At 44.5% G+C, this 20,057-nt stretch overlaps 1 protein-coding gene across 1 annotated transcript in view; it reads right to left on the bottom strand.

Annotated features, from left to right (window-relative positions):
• Positions 1-19,818, bottom strand: part of TMC5 (transmembrane channel like 5) — a 55,659-nt gene extending 35,841 nt beyond the window's left edge. The window contains exons 1-3 of the mRNA XM_033101884.1: positions 19,307-19,818; positions 18,477-18,602; positions 5,277-5,418 (exon numbers count right to left, since the gene is read on the bottom strand). The gene's annotated coding sequence lies outside the window, so the exon portion shown is untranslated. The remainder of the gene's footprint in view (positions 1-5,276; positions 5,419-18,476; positions 18,603-19,306) is intronic.
• Positions 19,819-20,057: the final 239 nt, after the last annotated feature.

Here is a 20,057-nt window from a genome sequence, read left to right as displayed (position 1 = left end):
CAAGACTGGGGGTGACGTGCTCTTGTTTCACTAGGGTTCGCTCCAGTGATAGGATGCAAGCTTGGAACTGCCGGTGTAGTGTCAGTAGGAACAGTGAAGAATATCATAAGCGAGGGAGAAAATTTAAAGCAAGAATCGACAGGATTTGTGGACAGACCCAATATGGGAAGGGCGACAGGGAAGAAAAATAAAACACAAAACTATCTCCAGGGAGATGAACGGTGATGCCTTTGAAAGAAAGAAGTAGATGATTTTTAAAGTTCAGCCAATGTTTACCAACTTATCTCTATGCAAACGAAAACGGTTCGACTTTCTGTTGAGTAATCAGAGCTAAAAACAACGTTAACCTTCTGTCATCACCTGTAGTCTTAGAATGTTCGTTTGCCACCTCGATCCCATATTTCTCAGCACAGTGGGAGACCATTTTTCTGTATTTTGTCCTTGTCCAGCATTTATTTCTCTCTTTTATGGTAACACTTATCCTTCAGTCACACCCCTACCCTCAGTCCATATGGGCCAAGTGTGGATATATGACCCAATTAGAATTATTTTTCTCTCTGGCCACAGTGATTGGGTCAGAGTATATAGTCCAGTCCTAATCAATGAGATTCAATTCTGGGAGTTTTTCAGAAATGTTGGGAAGAGAGAAGCTCCTTGGTGGCAACAAGGAGGGGAATAGAGCCAAGAGATAACAGAAATAGGGATCCAATGCTGGTACGTTATTTAAGCCCCTGAACCCAGCCGCGCCTAATGGCTGCTCACCACTGGATACTCCAGTCATTACATTCCCTTTTTGACTTAAGTTAGTTGGAGTTGGGTTTCTGTCATTTGCAAATTAAAGAGAATTCTGACCAACATGCTGAGTTTTGCAAACGGACATCTACACAAACTGAGATCTCTGAAAACTAAATGCGAATGCTTTATTACTAATTGTTTTTCCTAAGATGGAAATTGAACACATTCATTCAGTTATATTGTAAGACCAGATAATATATTTATGGTCTAGGACTTCCATGGACTACAAAACCCCTAGCCATTACATCTAACAAGCCAAATGATGCCTACTAAATTCAAGAAATGAAAAGCAGGTACCATAATACCAGCCCCAGAGAAATGAATATATCTACCGATAAGTAACTGTGTTCACAGAAGCCTCTTTTGTTTATAGGTGTCAGAAACTGGAAACACCCCAAATGTCATTCACCAGCGGAAAAGAAGTAAATCACGGCACGTGCATAAGATGAAATACTGCACGGCGGGAACAAAGACTGAACTGCTACGTGCAACAAAACCATGCCTCTCACAGAGGTAATGTTGAGTCGAAAAGCCAGCTACAAAAGAGTACACACTGTAGGTAATATTTCTACAAAGTTTTAGAACAGGCAAACTAGGAAGTGGTGGCCTCAGTCAGAACAGCAATTGCCTTGGGGAAGGAGGAGATGGAAAATGATGAGAGGAACCTTCTGGGATGTTCTATGTCTTGATCTAGGTGGTAGTTACCTGGGTGTGTGTGTGTGTGTGTGTGTAAAAATTCATTGAGTACACTTAAGGGTTTGGCACATCTTTGTAAAAATATTACTCCTTAATTTAAAAAAGAAAATTAAAATGACTTACACCAGAAGCTATAATATAAAACCTTCTACTTCCCCAAGAGGACACTATACCAGATTTTTTTTCTTTTAAATGAAGGCTTCTGGCTCACAAACACTTCCAGTTTTCTTGTATTTGTATCGTAGAAGATCTGAATTAATGAAAACAAAAGCTAGAGGGAGGACGGATTACCTAAACTGAATCGTCTGTGTGATGCTGTGAAATGAAAGTGGTTAGGGACGCAGCCCTTGGCATTGGGTAGGACTGGTTTAGTTTCCATTGCTGGCTGTGTGGACTTGGGCAAGCCACTTAACCTCTCTGAGTCTGTTTCCTTACCCATCCAAATGCTGGCAATAACATCTCATAGGGTTGTCATAAGGAACCAATGAGGAAAGATACATACAGCAGCTGGCACCAAGGAGGCATTCACAGAACGGAAGCTATTTTATTATCACTATTTTAATTGATGTATAATGTCAACTTTGGAACCTTCCAAAGGAGATAGGGGGTTGGTGGACAATAAAAGCCATGCTCTCAACCAGCACGTGATTAAAAAAAAAAAGGAAACGTTTCGTAATCAGGTAGAGGAAGGAGCAATTCTACAAAATTCATAGGTGGATCTAGTGGCTGTAACGAAGTTTGGCTTTAAGCTTATTCACTGAGACTGAAAGGAAGTCATAACAGGTTATTTCATACTCACTACTTGTGAAAAAGAGGAAGTATAGCAGTTTTTCAAGAGAGCCGCACCTCTTCCCAAGATAAATTTCTGAAAAGACTGTATCATGGGAACCCTTCCTAAGGGATCAGAAAACCAAATCCTGAAACCAGGGCTCAGGGTCACCAGCAAAGAGCTCAGAAGCTCTAGAAATTCCAAGATGAGAAGCAGCAGTGGAGTGGGGAGGAGACCCTGGAGGCCCCCCAGGCCACTGTGAGGAGGAGAGCAGGCTCCCTGCAGTAAGGCAGTGACATATGGCTATTTCTAGCCAGTGGGCTGTGAGCATAAGTGACTGTGACACTTCCAAGCCAAAGCTTGTAAGAGCCAAAACACACCCTCTGGCTCCCGGTTTCCCTACCAAGGTAACCAGTGACGTTTCAGATGGGGCCCCATTCACCAGCCAGAGTTCCTGCAGGACTAAATGGAGCACAGCTCACCCCTGCTTCCACCAACCCACCAAGATTTTCACAAGCAAGAAATAAATGCTTATGTGTTAAGCCACTGAGATTTCGAGTTTGTTTCTTGATGCAGCAGAGCTTAGCCTCACCTGACTGATGTAAGGTCATCTTTGCTCAGAATCTTGGACAAATGTATTAACATATATATTTTTTCACATATATATTCACAGAGCACACACAAACACACATATGTATGAGGTCTGACAATTAAGTTCGCAAACTTATTGCAACAATGTTGCTAACCTTTTTCGATATCAGAGGGATTATTCATTATGAATTTGTACCAACTAGACAAACAGTGAACCAAGTTTGCTATTTGGAAGTGCTGAAAAAGCTGCGTGAAAATGTGAGATGACCTGAGCTTTTCGCCAGCAATTCATGGCTCTTGCATCATGACAATGCACCAGCTCACACGGCACTGTCTGTGAGGAGGTTTTTAGCCAATAAACAAATACCTGTATTGGAACACCCTCCCTACTCACTTGATCTGGTCGTAGATAGATACAAAGATAGATGATAAAAGAGTAGAAAGTAGGTAGGTGGATGGGTGGGTAGGTAGATAGATAGAAGGATAGATAGATAGACAGACAGATAGATGTTATATGTGACCAGCCAACAACTAGTTTCAAGGTTGTTGGTTCGGTTCTCTGTCCTTCGGACGTCATTTAACAGGGGCTTGTATAATGCACCTTTGTCACAGTTCAGACACAAATGGTGCTCTAACCATTATCACCTGCACTGGGGCAAAAACCAACAAAAAGTTAAGCCTACAGAAAAGGATCTGGGAAAGAAGGAGGAGGAGGAAATAACTGTAAGGAAATAGTCTTGTGTTAATCGTCAGATGAAGTGGGTGTGGTCTTCTGGGAACCTTACTCATAGTTTCCTGTTAACTATTAGAGGAAAAATATCCCGCCTTTGCAAAGGAATAGTTTCGCTTTGTGCCTTGGAAAAAGCACAGAGAGGATCCATACTTTATTTCCATCCAAATGTTATTGCTCTCGTACCTGACTGAGTATGAGGGCCATTGAACCATCTAGTCTGGGTCCTCTTTCGGACACCCCATTAAGGGGCTCCCACTTCACTGTTTCAGTGGTTTTTCAGTCACATTGCCAAGCAATTATATGTCTTCTAAGTCTGTTAATTGTGGACTCCCTATTTGACCTTGAAAGCCTCCTGGTTTGAATGGGCGATCATAACAATCTTGCACTTGTCATTCCAGGAATGCTCCAGATTAAATTACAGCAGGTCCTCGAATAATGTCATTTCGCTCAGTGTTGTTTCATTATAATGTTGATGAGATACTGTAGGAACTGAACGCTCGTTCATAGCAATTAGCCTGTGGGAACATTGGTCTCGTTATCCACTTTTTCACTAAAAGTGGCAGAACCTACCCACAGCGTTAACTGAGGACTTACTGGACATCCTATAACCGCGACGAGGTCACATTGAGGCTATTTATCTGGATCCCTGCTGCCTCTTCGCTTGGCCAGACTTAAGCCAACATAAGCCCCAGCAAATCACCCACAAGCTCTGTTCTGCAGCCGCCAAAGTGACCTTATAAAATATAGGAACCTGGAATCATTAAGCGTTGTCAGGCCAAGCTTTGTGAGTAATGACAAAACACTAAACAATCCAAAAACTCATCCACAGGGGATGAGCCAAATCAGTAACAGCACATCTGCATAATACAATATCATGAAGTTGTCAAAAAAAGAATGGTTTCGATCTACATGGGCCAGCAGAAGATGGTTGGTCATAGTTCTCCCCTCTAACCTCCTTTTCCCATCCCCTGCTGCAGGGCCAGGCTAGAATATCATGGCCATGCAGTCAGGAACTGTGCAAAGATTAGTTTTGCTAACTGAGGTCATTTATTACCCAGAGAAAGAGGACAGAGAAACCAGGGGCTTATCAAACAGCACTCCTGATCATCGGCAAATGCAGGACCACACCCCATAAGCGGCAAAGCGAGGCCACAAATCATTATTTCAGGTGTACCTTTTATTTTCTAAAGGGGTGCACTTTGTCGTGCCAATACACAGCAAGAGAAACCTTTTAAGGTAAATGAAATCAAAGATGCTTATGCTAGTTGCAGTCCTACAAATTATATAAGATATATGCATGTTTACGGCCCATCGACAAAATTATCAAAGTGATTCTATAGAAATTCTTAACTAGTTCCAATGAGTCACCATCCATTTGATTTCAAATAGACCCATTAAATTTTTTTTTTCTTAATTTTGGGGAGGAGAAACATTTTATTTTGCTAAATGAGGACATGAAAATCAACCACAGCTACCGTACCACGACCTGCCATCACTGTTATTTCATAAAACATTTTATGGACATTTAAGAAAAAAGGAGAGGGTTCCAATCTCAAAAGGAAGGGAGGCCCTTTAATCGACTGGATTTCGCTTCATAAAAACTTACTCCTCTCTCCGTATTTTTCTCACTTTGTCCCAAAAGGATACAAACCGTGCAAACGAGCTTGTTCTACACAGGCTGTTGGGAGTTACCTGCGTCAGGTGAGCTTGGGGCTTCTCTCAGGCTGGCTTTCCATAAGAGCTGGACTGTACACGATTCCGGGAGGCTGCAGTTTCTGACACTGTCTGAAGTCTGAATTTTTCAAGTTGCTGAACGCAGGTAGAGCCACACGTCCTGGAAATCAGAAAACAGAGGACTTTGACTTCTATAAAAGTTTATCGCATACTGCACAACCCAGTCAGGTACATCAACAAGTGCGAAACTGGCTCTAGTGCCTGCTTGTTTGCTCTGAAGCACTTAGAAAACTGTACTATGGGGCTGGTCCGGTCGCTCAGGTGGTTGGAGCTCTGTGCTCCTAATGCCAAAGGCTGCTTGTCCGATTCCCACATGGGCCAGTGGGCTCTCAACCACAAGGTTGCCCGTTCGACTCCTGCAAGGGATGGTGGGCTGCGTCCCCTGCAACTAGCAACGGCAACTGGACCTGGAGCTGAGCTGTGCCCTCCACAACTAAGATTGAAAGGACAAAAACTGACTTGGAAAAAGTCCTGAAAATACACAGTGTTCCCCAATAAAGTCCTGTTCTCCTTCCCCAATAAAAAAATAAAAAGAGATCTTTCTCATTTAAAAAAAAAAAAACTGTACTACAGTAAAACACAGAGAATAAAAGAACAGAGAGTAGCAAATACCAGACTTGTTCATGTTAACTCCAGATCTGTGTTTATTTATTTCTTCAAGGAAATAAAAACATAACTAGGAAAGTTGAAGCTCTCTTATGCCTTTCCCCGATCCGGTTTCCCACCAACTTCCCCCTTCTTCTCTGTCCAGAAACCACCACTAGCACGACTTTAGTGTGTGACTTTCCAGGTCATATTGTTTATACTTTGGCCGCTGTGAAGGGTTGAATCGCGCCCCCAGAGAAAGGTACATTGAAGTCCCAACCCTGGCATCTCACCATGTGACCTTATTTGGTTAGAAGGTCTTTGCACAGGGGGTCAAGGTCAAATGAGGTCATTAAGGTGGGCTCTAATCCATGTGACTGCTGTCTTCAACAAAAGGGAAATGTGGACACAGACACACACAGAGGAAGGAGTCGGTGAAGAGACGCTGGGAGAACGCCATGTAAGACTGGAGTTATCCTGCCGCAAGACAAGGAACGTCGGGGGAACCTGAAGCTGAAAGAGGCAAGTTAAGGATACATCCCCTACGGGTGTCAGAGGGACCCTGCCCCTGCCCACACCTGGAATTCGGACTTCCAGCCTCGGGAACTGTGAGACAATAAATTGCAGTTGTTTAAGCCACGTACGTGGGGGTGCCTTATTACACCAGCCCTAGGCAACTGGTGGGGCCACATATATGTATCACTAGGTGACAATGCCTAACAGGTATACGCATGGCTTGCTATATCTTACCCTACATATTGTCTGCAACTTGCCTTTTTTAAACATAGAGTGGGCTTTGAGATTTAGCCATGCTGGTAGTTGTAGTAACTGAAGTCAGTAAGCAGTCCACTCAGTCTAGGAGCGTTCTCCACCTTAAAGACTGTACGCAGCCCCACTCCATGATCAGACTGCATTGCCCTCACTCCTCCTCTTCCTGGGGACACTTAGGCCGTTTCCCATTTTTCAGTGTTAAAATGATCCGAGTGTACCCCATCGGGGTCTCCGTGTGCCCACATGAGAAAAGGTCCCCGAGGAGGAGATCTGGAAGTGGGTTTGCCAGGTTGTTTGGATTCAGTGTTTTCAACCTCACTGGAGATAACCCCCAAGTGGTTGTACCAATTTCTAATAGCTACAGATGAGAGGCTATTATTGATTTTTACATTGTCACCTATGAAGGACAACCAGGAAAACCCCCCAAATTGAACTGTCTTCCCTTTTCTCTGGATTATACCCAGTCAGTGCCATACACAGCTTGCACGAATGCAAGTGCAATATGCTAATATAGAAAAACAAGACTGGCAGGATTTGCCTCAGGTAAACTAGATTTTTCTCCTTCTCAGTACCATTGACATTTGGGGCCAGATAATTCTTTGTTGTGGGGGGTGTCTTGGGCACGGTAGGATGTTTAGCAGTGTCTGTGTCTCTACCCATTAGCTGCCAGTAGCATCTCCCTGAAGTTGAGACATCCAGAAATGTCCAGACATTGCCAGATGTCTTCGGGGGACAAAATCACCACTCCTCCCAGTCCCCCACCCCCTACTCTGCATTTGAGAATGACCAGGTTAAACTGCGATTAACATGGGAGATTTAAAGGGGCTTTTCCAACTCTCCAAGTCACTGACGTGTAAAAAAAAAAAATTATAGGAGAAAAAGAAAAAGGAAGGGAAGCAGATGGGAGACTTTCTCATTAAAGAGAAAGGAGAGGGCATTTTGAATGAGAAAGTGAAATCTAAGTTAGGAAGTGAAATGGACAAAGTAAGAAAATGTGTACGTCTGAGGCCTGACTTCTACTGCCTACTCTGAGCCAGGCATCGAGCAGAGCAATATACATTCACGTTCCCCCTTGAACTTCAGTCAATTCATCGCGATGGACTCTTCATGCTCCCATCATATGGATGAGGTAACTGAGGCTTAGAAGGATTTGGTAACTTCTCCAAGTTCGTAAAGACAGTTAATCCAGACAGATTGCAACATAAGTTTCTGATTTACACTCAATCATCTCCCATGCAGACTGCCTTCTTCACTTTTTAATTTACTTATTCAATTACTTACACTGCTTTGAACCATCAGTGAAGACTGCTCCAGGAGAAAAGGAAGTAGGGGCAGAACCTCTTCCCTTGTTAAAGATACAAAATAAAAACAACACAATTTTGATCCACGTAAAAAGAAGCCTTCTTGGCAGACCGGAAAATAATAAACAAAGCTGAGTAAAAGGAAGCAAGAATTGGCATAAAGACAGACACATAGACTAAGAGAATAGAACAGAGAGCCCAGAAATAAGCCCTTTTATAGAGGATCAAGTGATTTTTGACAAAGGTGCCAAAACCATTCAGTGGGGGAAAGGACAGCCTTTTCAACAAATGGTGTTGGGAAAACTGGATATCTGCATACAAAAGAATGGAGTTGGCCTCTTACCTTACACTATATATAAAAATTAACTCAAAATGGATCAAAGACCTAAAAGTAAGACCTAAAACTATAAAACTCTTAGAAGAAAACAGAGGGAAAGATTCATGACATTGGATTTGGCAATGATTTCTCAGATGTGACACCAAAAGCACAGGCAGCAAAAGTAAAATAGACAAATTGGACTACATTAAAAAATTTAAACTTCTGTCATTAAATGACACAACCAAAAGAGTGAAAAGGCGACACATGGAATTGGAGAAAATAACTGTAAATCATATATCTGAGGAGGGATTAATATCCAGCATATTTAAAGAACTTCTACAACTCAACCACAAGAACGAAAATAATCGGATTTTAAAATGGCCAAAGGACTTGAATAGACATTTCTCCAAAGAAGACATACAAATGGCCAAAAAGTATATGAAATGACGCTCAACATCACTAATCATTAAGAAATACAAATCAAAACCACAATGAGATATCACTTGATCTCCATTAGGACGTCCACTATAAAAAAAAAAAAAAAAGCAAAAAACCCCCACCAAAACAGAAAATAACAAGTGTTGGTAAAGATGTGGACAAATTGTAACCCTTGTGCACTGTTGGTGGGAATGTAAAAGAGTGTAGCTGCTATGCAAACAGTAGGATGGTTCCTCAAAAAATTAAAAATAGAATTACCATGTGATTTAGCAATGCCCCTTCTGGGTATATATCCAAAAGAAATCGAAAACAGGGCCTCAAAGAGATATATGTACCCCCATGTTCGTAGCAGCATTATTTACCAGGGCCCCAAAGTGGAGGCAACACACGAGTTCATTCACAGATCAATAGATAAACAAAATTGGTATCGAATAAACAATGGAATATTATTCAGCCTTAAAAAGGAAGGAAAGTCTGACTCTGCTAAAACATGGGTAAACCTTAAGGATATTGTGCTAAGTGAAATAAGCCAGTCAGAACAAGACAAATACTGTATGACGCCAGTTATATGAGTTGCCTAGAGCAGTCAAACTCATAGACATAGAAAACAGCGTGTTGTTAGTTGAAGTTCTTGCAAGATGTTTTGCAGACAAAAACATTCTGGAGATTGGATGTTTTTGCAAGACAAAAAAGTTCTGGAGATTGGTTGTATAACATTGTGAATGTACTTGACACTACTGGACTGTATACTTAAAAATGGTTAAGATGGCAAATTTAATTTTACGTGTATTTGACACAATTATAAAAGTAGGAAAAATGGGAAAAAAGGAGACAAGAATTTTTCCAAACCACGGTCAATTTAAAACGAAAACTATTTTTTAAAATGAGTAAAACAATAAAGCACTATGGGAGGAAAAGGGAGAGAAAAAGCTGGAATAAGTTGACTGTGTGAATGCCTTTTTCCCCCAATCCCCAAAAAAGCTGGAGGCTTAAAAATAAATCAAAGTGAGCTACAAAGTGTTTTGAGTTTGTAAACTGTGCCATTTACTTAAAGCCTCAAAACAAGCACAATAAAACCATGATTGACATGCTGAACATGGCATTCATCACAGCAATAAAAGAAAATTTAGAAATTATCAGCCCTGAATGCATTCCCCACTCCACCTGCACTTGACAAAGACAGCTGACAGCCCCTGACAATGCATAATTGAGTGGGTGTGTACATTCCAATTTCTGGACACCAAAATGTAAATGTCATCATTTTCATGTGCCATGAACTTATTATTCTTTTGAGTTTTGTCAATAATTTCCAAATATAAAAACCATTCTTAGTTCACAGATCACATTTGAACTGCATGGCCGACCCCTGCACTATACTCCCTGGCCTGTTTTTCTGGATCGTGGCCTTTGCACAGGCCATTCCCTCGGCCTAGAATGCTTTTCCCTCCACTCTTGGCATGGCTAACTGCTCTTTCGCAGAGCGGTCTCCTTTTCCCCTCCACATCCAAATAGTTCCCCTTGAAAGTTTCTCGCAACACCCTGCCCTCTCCCCTTAGGACTTACCAGACTGTAATTATATGCTAACTTGATGCATGTATTGTTCAATCTTTGTCCTCCACTGGGCTGAGAGCTTTGTAAGGACAGGGCTTATTCTATTTTGCTCACTGTACCTTCAGCATCTAACAGCGTGCCTGGCATGTAGGAGGCACTGACTTAATATTGTGGAACGAATGAATGAATGAATGAATGCTGCCCCACCAAGTTTTCATTCATCTCATCCATCGCTTGGAGTACATCTTGGTGGTGGCCAATCTCAGCCTGTGGGAAGAGAAACAAACCTACACCGGCACCAGCGGGGCTTCTCTAGGGGAGGGGAGAAAAAGGAAGGGGGAGGGGAGGGGCCAAGGGAGGGGACGGGTTCCCTCAGGCCTGTTCTTCTCATGCCTGGATCTACATTTGGCACAAATACATCCCATTTATAAATTGAGGGTTTCAGATCAGTTCGGTGATTCTTGAAAGGTTCATTTCCCTTGTGGAAAATCAGTAGCGATAGGTCCTTCCATTTTAATTCCCCTTCAATATTTCTAAATAACAACTAGGGAAAGTCTCCACTGGTTCTAATAGGTCTTTAATACCTCTCTGAAGTGGCCAAAGTCTCTTTTTCAAACAAAGACAGAGAAAAGCTCCAAGCTCAGAACCTTCATGAGGCCACAACTTACGACAAGAATTTAACTGTTGTGTTTTTTAAATCAACATACAGTGCAATATTTTTGGTGCACGTTTCTGTGAGTCTGAACACAGGCGTAGCCACCACTGTAATCAGGACACAGAGCGGTCCCATCACCCCAAAACTGTCTCCAGCCACCCTTTTGTCCTCAACCCCTCCTTCCACCCACCCTTTGCCCACCACGGAGGTATTTCCCCATCCCGATAGTTTTGCCTTTTCCAAAATGTCATGTAGATGGAATTGCACAGAATGCAGCCCTTTGAGACGAGCTGCTTTCACTCAAGATAATCCAGCTAGAATTTTATAACACGGTTTGGTATTCCCTATATGCATATAAATATATAGTCACCTATATTTATAAGCCAGCGATATGTTTCCCATATACAATAATGACGTGTTTCCTTTCAAAACAAATCTATTAGGTAAAAAGAATAAATATTAGTACGCATGGTAAGAAACAGGGCAAACATTATGAAGGTGGAACGCAAACGACTAAATTTTGGGGAACAATGGGTGTTACGCAATAATATAATTCCCTACTCGCCCCCTCCCCCAACACACACACACACACACACACACACACACACACACACACACTCAAGTTTGTGCTTCTAAGAATTCCTGAAAAGGAAGAAAAAAGAACTTAAAAAGAAGAAATGGCTCATTCCCTGGCATCTCATTTCAACCAAGCTTTCATAGTCACAGTTCTGGAAGGTTCTATGCCTTTCTCCTGATCTTGGAAAGATAATTCCAACACAAAGCGTGAAGGCTACCACACGTTCCGAGAGGTTGCCAGGGCACCAGGCCATCCAAGGCTCAAACACACCCCCATTTCAGCAGAGACGTTGATTTTGTTTGCTCACAGGGGCTTTGTTGTTCTTCTGGGCTTATCAGGTTCACTCAACGATTAGTCTGGCTGTCATCATTGATGCCACTACAAACAAATGCTTTAGAATCCTGTATCTGAAGTATGTAATGTTTAGAACAAGGAAATACAGGCAATGTAAACAGTTTCTTAAAAGCATGTGAGGGCAAAACCTCTAATCACCAGTTTAACAAAAACCTCCCCTAAAAACCTCTAATCACAAGTTTAACAAAACCCTCCCCTAACTAAACATGGCCCCCTGGGGTTTTCCAGGGCGTGTTCCGCCTCTGACCCAGGCACCTTCATAGCCATAGGCTTGGACCCTACAGAAAATAAGGTCTGTGTGTGCAAGAGATCTGTATCAAAGCCACGAACAGGAGCAGAAAAATCTAAACAGAATAAAAAGGTTATGTCTTCTTGTCATTCATGCTTTCTCTTCACCACGAAATTGACTAAATTTTCAAGAAATTTAGTAGGACTTCCTTCTCTTTTTCGAAATGACGTGCACCCAGATTCAAATGCTATAGGAAACGGAACTTGTTTGTTCTGGCATTTGTGAAAATACAGAAATCTCACGCAGCCCCTTCTTTCTTTCCCCACAAATAAGGCCGTCCTTCCTAGAAACGACCCAACCTACTGATTAGCATTTCCTCAGCTGGGGTTTATCTTGGGGAACATTGACCCTTAGGAGATAGGAAATCAACTAAGCTGTAAGAGAGTCCTGTCTCCTAGCACTCCACTCTGGGAACTCGTGGCCAACAAGGAGTGATTCTCTGACCTTCAACCTTGAACCTGACTGCATCCTGGCATAATACAGAGCATAAAGACAGCACCATTTACACAGCACTTACTGGAGCTCCAGGCACTGCACGCCTCTCCCATGCAGTAGCAATTGACTCTTCAAGCAACCTTATGGAGAGGATTCATTATCCCCACCTCATGACCACAGTGAGGCCCAGAGAGGTTAAGTAATTTGCCCAGAGTTACACAGCTAAACAGAGGCAGAATGGGATTTCAACCCCTTCCTCTCTGAACTTTGATTATTATCATCAACATCATTGTTCTCAGCGGAAGAAGAGAAACACAAGAAGGAAGAGCAGAAGGAGTTAGACGGAACATTTATTGAGTGCTTACAGTGCACCACATTTTCTTATTAGCCCGAATGTCCACCCGTGGAGGTGGGAGCTGTTAGCATACTACCCATTGTACAGACAAGCAAACTAAGGCCAGCAAATACAATGACTCACCCAGAGTCTCTAGTTACGACCCAGGGAAGCCCAGATTCCAACTCAGAGAGACAGCTCTTGAGCTTTTATGGCCAACACATTCTCTCTCGCCTCCTACTTCCCCAGTCATTCTTTCCTCTAACAAATATTTATTGTGCAGTTTTCTGTACCTGCATCTGGCGATAAGCTACAGGAAAGCCCCAGTTTCTGTCCTCGTCCCATGACACATTCCCAAGTGTTCCCCATTGTGTCTATGTCCCCGCCGTCCGGCAAAGCACCCTCTCTTACCTGTAGGTGCTTCTTCTCCACTCTGCAGAGACAGTGACTCCTCTCTTTTTTACTGACCCATCTTTTTCTGCCTTGAACACAATGCTGTTTGATCTCTTAGTCACATTGCTGGGCTCCCAGGGAGGGGATGTTTACCGTCTTGTGACAATTTTATGCCACCCTGGTCTCCCTTTGTCAGCCAAAGAATAACCACTAACTGGGTCTTACCCACTAAACACAAATCAGTCCTCGACCTCCAACATTGCGTCTGTACCCTGGCCTCTGTGTGCTAGCATTGCGGTGAAGCAGCCCTAACTCAGAGACCAAACTGGGTATTTCTTCCTGAACACCAAGCCCTCCCTCGCATCAATGTTATTTCCGTATCAGTGCAATAAAAAGAACAAAGTCCTTTCTAGAGATTATTCTATTTCTTGGACACCATAAGGAACAGTAGCATTGTTGGTTGGTTTTGTTGTTGTTGTTGTTGTTGGTGGTGGTGGTGGTGGTGGTGGTGGTTCCCTCCCACCCTAGAGACTAAGGTAGAATAGAAAGAAACTATCGTTTCCTTTATTCAATAAAGAATTCTTCTGCAACCGGATGCTCCATTAGATACCCTCAGGCACGGGCCACTTTATTCTGTAGACGCAGCCCTTAAGGGTTTCACTTCACAATGACGATGGCACGTCCCTGCAGGCATGAAGGACACCCCACATTCTGGAACCACAGCTGCTTCCATGCGTGGAACCGGCCCACCTTCAGGGCTGCAGACTTGACCAAATTCTGACTCTGGCACTTTAAGACTCTACCCCCCTGAGATGAGACCCTTCAGAGTCTCAGTTCCTGCCCTCCATGGACAAAATGGGGAAGATATACTCTACCTCTCTGGAAAGAAAGACGGAAGTAGACGACCCAGGGCTGGGTAAGATTTCCATAGGTTTATGTACGCCAGAACACACAGTCCTGTTTCCTATGGCATTTGAATCATTTAGAAGAAGAGTAGAAAGTCCTATTTCTATGATTTGCGAGCATTGGAGGCCCATAGGTACGGGTGCCACCCTTTCATGTATTTTATGAAAGGCGCCTGTAGTAAATGTAAACCACCACCTTTCCAAAAAAAAAAAGGCGGGATTTACCCGTGATGGAGACAGAGACTTGACTTATCCTATAAATTGTATGATCAAAGGAAAGGTCTTAAAATGAGCGGAGGTAGGTCGTGATTGCCAAGAAGATGGTTTTATTTGCCACAAGAACTGTCTGCCCTTCCTGAGGTGAGATGACGGGACCTGGCAGCACGTGACTCATGGAACACGTGACTCATGGAACACGTGGGATGCAGGGTCCTGCGCGCCAATCAGTATGGAGCTGAGCCAGGTTGGAGTCCGAGCAAAAGGACCTGGCAGTAATTCTTTGTAGGTATAAGTGAGGGTTTCTCAATCTCGGCTCTATTGACATTTGGGGTCAGATAGTTCTCTGCTGTGCGGAGCGGTCCTGAATATTGTCGGATGTTCGCAGCATCCCTGGCTTCTGTCCATTGGATGCTAGTAGAACACTCGCCATCGCCACCCCCACAAACTGGGACCACCAAAAATGTCTCCAGAAATAGACAAATGTCCTCGTTTTGCAAACTGTCCCCGTTGAGAGCCACTGCTATGGATGATATGTTCCGTGAACTTTGTATCTCCCAACTCCCCATTACGTAGGAGAAGAAAAGTAGCACCTCAGATTTTTCCCTTGTAAAGTTTTTTCTCCACCTCCATTTCCATATATTTCTAGAAACTATACCATGTTCTTATATAGTGTGGTTTATGACACATATTCTGCCCTGGAAACTGTAATTACATGTTTCTTCCTTTCTTTGCAGGCAGACTGTAAATTGGCAAGCTTCTGGAGTGAGCTACAGGGTAGCTGGGGACAAATACGAAGGGAGAGTTTTTTCGACATTTGCTTAGACATCTTTTGGATTTTACACCACGTGGAAATGTAGTGCTCAACAAATAAATTAAGTTTTGAAAATTTTCTGCTGTGCACTGCACATAGTTTGGATAGTATGATCTCATTTTTGTTAAAGACAACTCAAAAAAAGATTTATCTTATTATATTGGGGGAAGGGGAAGAAACCTACAGGGACATACATGAAACTCTGAATAATGATTATCACCAGGGGATGAAATTGCAGTTTTATAAGGCATACATTTTTAAAGTAACTTGTTTATGCATTATATTATTAATCAGATAAAACAATGGAAAGCGTAAAACAAAAAGAACTGTGTCCAAGATCACTGGGAAACCCCTAAAGTTTTGGAAGTGAAGGAGAGAGAGAACCTTCTGGAAGCAGCAGATGCTGGGAGCCCCAAACACAAGAAACAGAGATCCTAGATAGGGTCAGCTGAAGGAATTCGGGCATGGAAAGAGGGAGGCTTGAATGAAGATGGTGGCAGTGGAATGGAAATGAATGGACAGTTGCGAGAGAAGAAAGGATTGCTTTGTCATTGGACAGATTCTTCATTTCCCTGAGCCTCAGTTTCCTCAGCTGTAAAATGGAGAGACTCATGACATACATAAATGGCTAATGTTTATCATGATGTTGTTCTTATCACCATATATATGTTGTTTATATTTAATCCTCACAGCAGCTCTATTAGTTAGGTATTTTACAATCAGCCCATTTTACAGATTTGTAGCACAGAGAGGTTAAGGAACTCGGCCCAAGGCCACACCGCTAAAAAGTGGCAGAGGCAGGATTGGAACCCAGGCAGCCCGGCTCTGGAGCCCAGATTCCATTGATTACTAGAGCTGGAGCTTAGCATAACTCTTAGCATAACAGAGCAAACAGAGCAAATGTGAACGACTCAAATGACACTAAAAGGCTGGGATTCCACCACCACCATGTGCCCACATCAAAGGGTGGAGTTCCTTAAGCATTGCACAGTGCCCTTCCCATCACATGCCAGCTTAACTGTCCCCAGGAACTGCTCTGGCACACTTCAGGGCAGCACTTGCTCTATGAGCACACAAAGCTCCAAGGATTTGATGAGTGGGGAATCCCTGGAGTGCGACTCTCCACACGAGGAGTTTGAGGGAAAGGCACTTTATTTAATCCTCCTGCAATAGTTTCACCTGCATAGCAGCAGATCCTAAGGTCAGGATAGAAAGAAAGAAACCTCAAGCATCAAATAATACAGGCAACAACAGCTGCCAGGAGTTATGTGCCACACACTGTGCCAAATGCCGTCCAGACATGAGTTCAGATTTCCCTTCTGACAACCCTATGAGGTCCTATTATTGGGCCCATTTAACAGATCAGGGAACTGGGGCTCAGAAAGCAACTTGACAAAGTCCCAGAGCTGGATGATACTTAGAGATGATATTTAAACAGGTGTAGCTAGAATCACCACTGCATAACTGTCCTTGCCACCTGAAATCCTGCTCCTAAAAGCCTCATCTGCCAACAAGGAATCAACTGAAGCAGAGAGTGCAACAGAAGGGTTGCAGTTCCTTGTGACTTCCCCCTGCACATGAGAGGGAGAGCGGGACACCTGTAACACCCCTCCCTTTGTGCTCAGGAATGTTCCAGAGAGCAAACGGGGACTCTGACCTCCGCTCTCCTCTCTGCCTCCCCTCCACTCTACGAGTGGGCCGTCGGCAGTCACGGTACCACTGTTTACTGAGTTCCTGCGACATGCCAGCACTGCGCAGAATGCTTTCTCTTTATTTAATCCTGACAAAACAACACGGTGTAGGTACCATTAGTGTCCCCATTTTAGATATAAGGAAACTGGGGCACAGAAGAGTGAAGTCACTTGCCACAGTCACCCTACCAGGAGATGATGGAACCTGGATTGGATGTCAAGACCAAACAGACTGGAGGAGGAAACAGACCTGGGTTCATATGTTGATTCGTCTACCAGGCACCCCGTCACCTCCCACGAGTCACTTAACCTTTCTGAGCCTCAGTCTCCTCGTCAGGCCTGTGGGGCGAGCAGGCATTATTGTAAGGACAAAAAGGAGTAGGTGCTCCTTAGTCATTCAACAAGTATTAATTGGGCATCTCGTATGTGCCAGGCACTGGGGGAGTGTCTGCAAGCAAAACCGAAAAAAAAACCATCCTACCCTGGGGGCTTGTGGCATGCTGTGTGTTGGTTCAGTTAATCCACTGGTTAGGTGCTATTAGTGTACCCATTTCACAGGCGGAGAGAAGGGATCTCAGGAGCATCTTAGCCCCACCTCTCTCCATCTTTGTAGGAAAAAGTGGGACCTGCATTAGACACTGAGGTCCAGTCTCTGGAGTTCGACTTCCTGGCTTCAGAGCTGCTGTTTCCATCTAATTGCGAAGGCAAGTTACTTAACCTGTCTGAGGCCACGTCTCCTCATGGGTAAAATGAGGCCTGGAGATCCTATCTCAGGAGCTGAACCCTGGGGAAATAACAACATCTAACCTTTAGGAAGTGCTGCCTGGGTCCCTAGCACACAGAAGGCCCACAGAAATCCTTTGGGGGTGGGGGGGCGTCCTCTAGTTTCAGCTCTTCTTTTACAGAGGTGGAAACTGGAGTCCAGAGAGGGTAGGTAACTTGCCCAGAGGCGCACAGCGCATAAACTGAGATTCCAAAGCCTGCGATCCGAAACAAGTGGCTGCGCAGAGAAAAGCTAACCCGGTCAGCTAACCCGGTCAGACACAGCAGGCTGAGCGCCCGATAAATGGGCGCGATTATTCTTCCCTCCCTGCAACTGCCGAGCCCGCTGAATGGGGGCGACCGATGTGCGCTCCTTGATCCTCGAAGCTTTCCTAGCCGGAGGTCAGCGCGCGGCCACCCAGAGCTGGAGCCACCACCCGGATCACCCCACTCCCAGATTCCCGACCCTGGGTGGGTCTCCCCACATTACTCGTCCCCACCTCCACCCACTCCCCCAGCCACGGGTGCCATCTCTGGCCACCTTGCTGCCAAGCACGTTGGGGACATCCCCAGTGAGGCGCCCCATTTTTCCCATCGATCCCCTATCAGAGCCAAGGAGGGGGCTTCGCAAGTCGCCCGGTCGCGGTGGATACCTGGGAAGTCTGTCCCAGCGCTGGTCCCAGAACCTGGTGAGCCGTGTTACCTCCCACCAGCCGTCACCCATCCCCTGCACCTGGCGCTCCCGTAGCCCCCGCCCTGTCTGCTCACCCGCAGGGTCATGGCACGTTGGAGACCCCGGCCTGGGGCAGTCCGGTAGGCTGCGTGTCCTAGCACCAGAGCTGGACTTCCTGCCTGGAAGGCTGATCGCTTTCTTCTTGGAATCAAGCCAAGTTCCTGTGAGAGCGGGGTTTGTACACCTGTTGGCATCGGAGACCTCTATTCACTGCCCCAGGGCTGCATTCATTCTTTCCTTCCATCCAGCACACCTTACCAAGCGCCCACCAGATGCCAGGCGCCGGCTTGGGTACTGCAGGGTCCCAGAGGACCTGGAGGGCCACCGGCTTGGGCTGCACTCTCCCAAGCATTCGCCACTAGCCACACGCCCTTATGAAGCACTTGAAATAGTGGCTCCAATGAACTGAGGTGTTTTTAAGACATAAGACGAAAAAAGGATTTTTTAAAACCTCATTTACAAGCTCTAAATTGATTGCATGTTAAAATGATAATATTTTGGATACAGTTTAAGTAAAATATATGATTAAAATTAATTTCACCTGTCTCTCTTTTTCTAAACTACAGCTCCTAAATGATTTAAAATCGTATCTCTTACTACACTTGCCATAGGGTGTTCCCAAATGCCTCTCCCGGTTCTTCCGGGAGGATTTATTCATCCTTTCCTTATTGCCTTCAGGAAATATCTGGGGAAGACCTGGTATGCACCAGCCCTGGCACTAGTAAAAACTCTGGAGCTTCTCCGGTGAAATCTGAAACCGCCCCCCACTCCAACATAGAGGGCAAGAAGAGAGGGCAGAGAGAGACAAACTGCTCCATCCAGATGGGTGGGTGGGCAGGGTTGCCAACCAAGGGAACTTACTTACGAGGCCACAAGACGAGTAGGTCTCCACACCCACAGGCCAGAATCTTGCCGTTTCTATAGAGGCCCTAACTGGGTTCAGTCATGTGTACCGTCCAGATGGTCTCCACAACTCATTGCTCTCTTAAGGCTGCATTCTTGAAACCTCTCTTAGTGTGGGCAGAACTTTCATTCCAAGGACAGGGGAGCAAGTGAGGAGCCGCCCTGTGCCCCAGGATCCAGCACTCCTGACAACTGTCAGATTGCCAGGGCCCAGCTCTCTGGGCAGCTGGTGGTCACATCCTCTCAAGGACTTTCCCCAACAGCTAGACACTGGGGGACTAGAATGGCAGACACTGCCCTTCACTTCATAGAGCTGATAGGTCAGGTGAGAGAGGGCTATTAAAATTTATGATGACGAGTGTCAACAAAAGGTTACTGCCACCAAGCTACTGCCAACAGGAGTCCCAAGTGTGGGGTGTGGTAAAAGGTAAAACCTTTCTCAGGCAAACAGTTTGCAAATGGAAAACGCACCCTCTGCTAGAAACCAAAAGTGTGCTCCTAGAGACAGGGAGAGGGTGCTTTTTATAGCGAAAGTTCCTGCCCTGGTTCCTGATTGGTCCATTTTTATGCAAATGAGGAATCCAAATATGCACAGTCTGACTGGTCCAAATAGCACTATACTGATTGGTTGGATTCTTGTGTTCTGATTGGTCACTGTGGAGCTGCTCTGATTGGTCGGTACAGATGCAAATGATTAGACAGGGCAGGTCTCG

This window comes from Rhinolophus ferrumequinum (assembly GCF_004115265.2).
Source record: "Rhinolophus ferrumequinum isolate MPI-CBG mRhiFer1 chromosome 15 unlocalized genomic scaffold, mRhiFer1_v1.p scaffold_54_arrow_ctg1_1, whole genome shotgun sequence".
Taxonomy (NCBI): domain Eukaryota; kingdom Metazoa; phylum Chordata; class Mammalia; order Chiroptera; family Rhinolophidae; genus Rhinolophus; species Rhinolophus ferrumequinum.
Note: the sequence above shows the minus strand (reverse complement) of the source record. Positions and strands in the feature narration are given on the sequence as shown.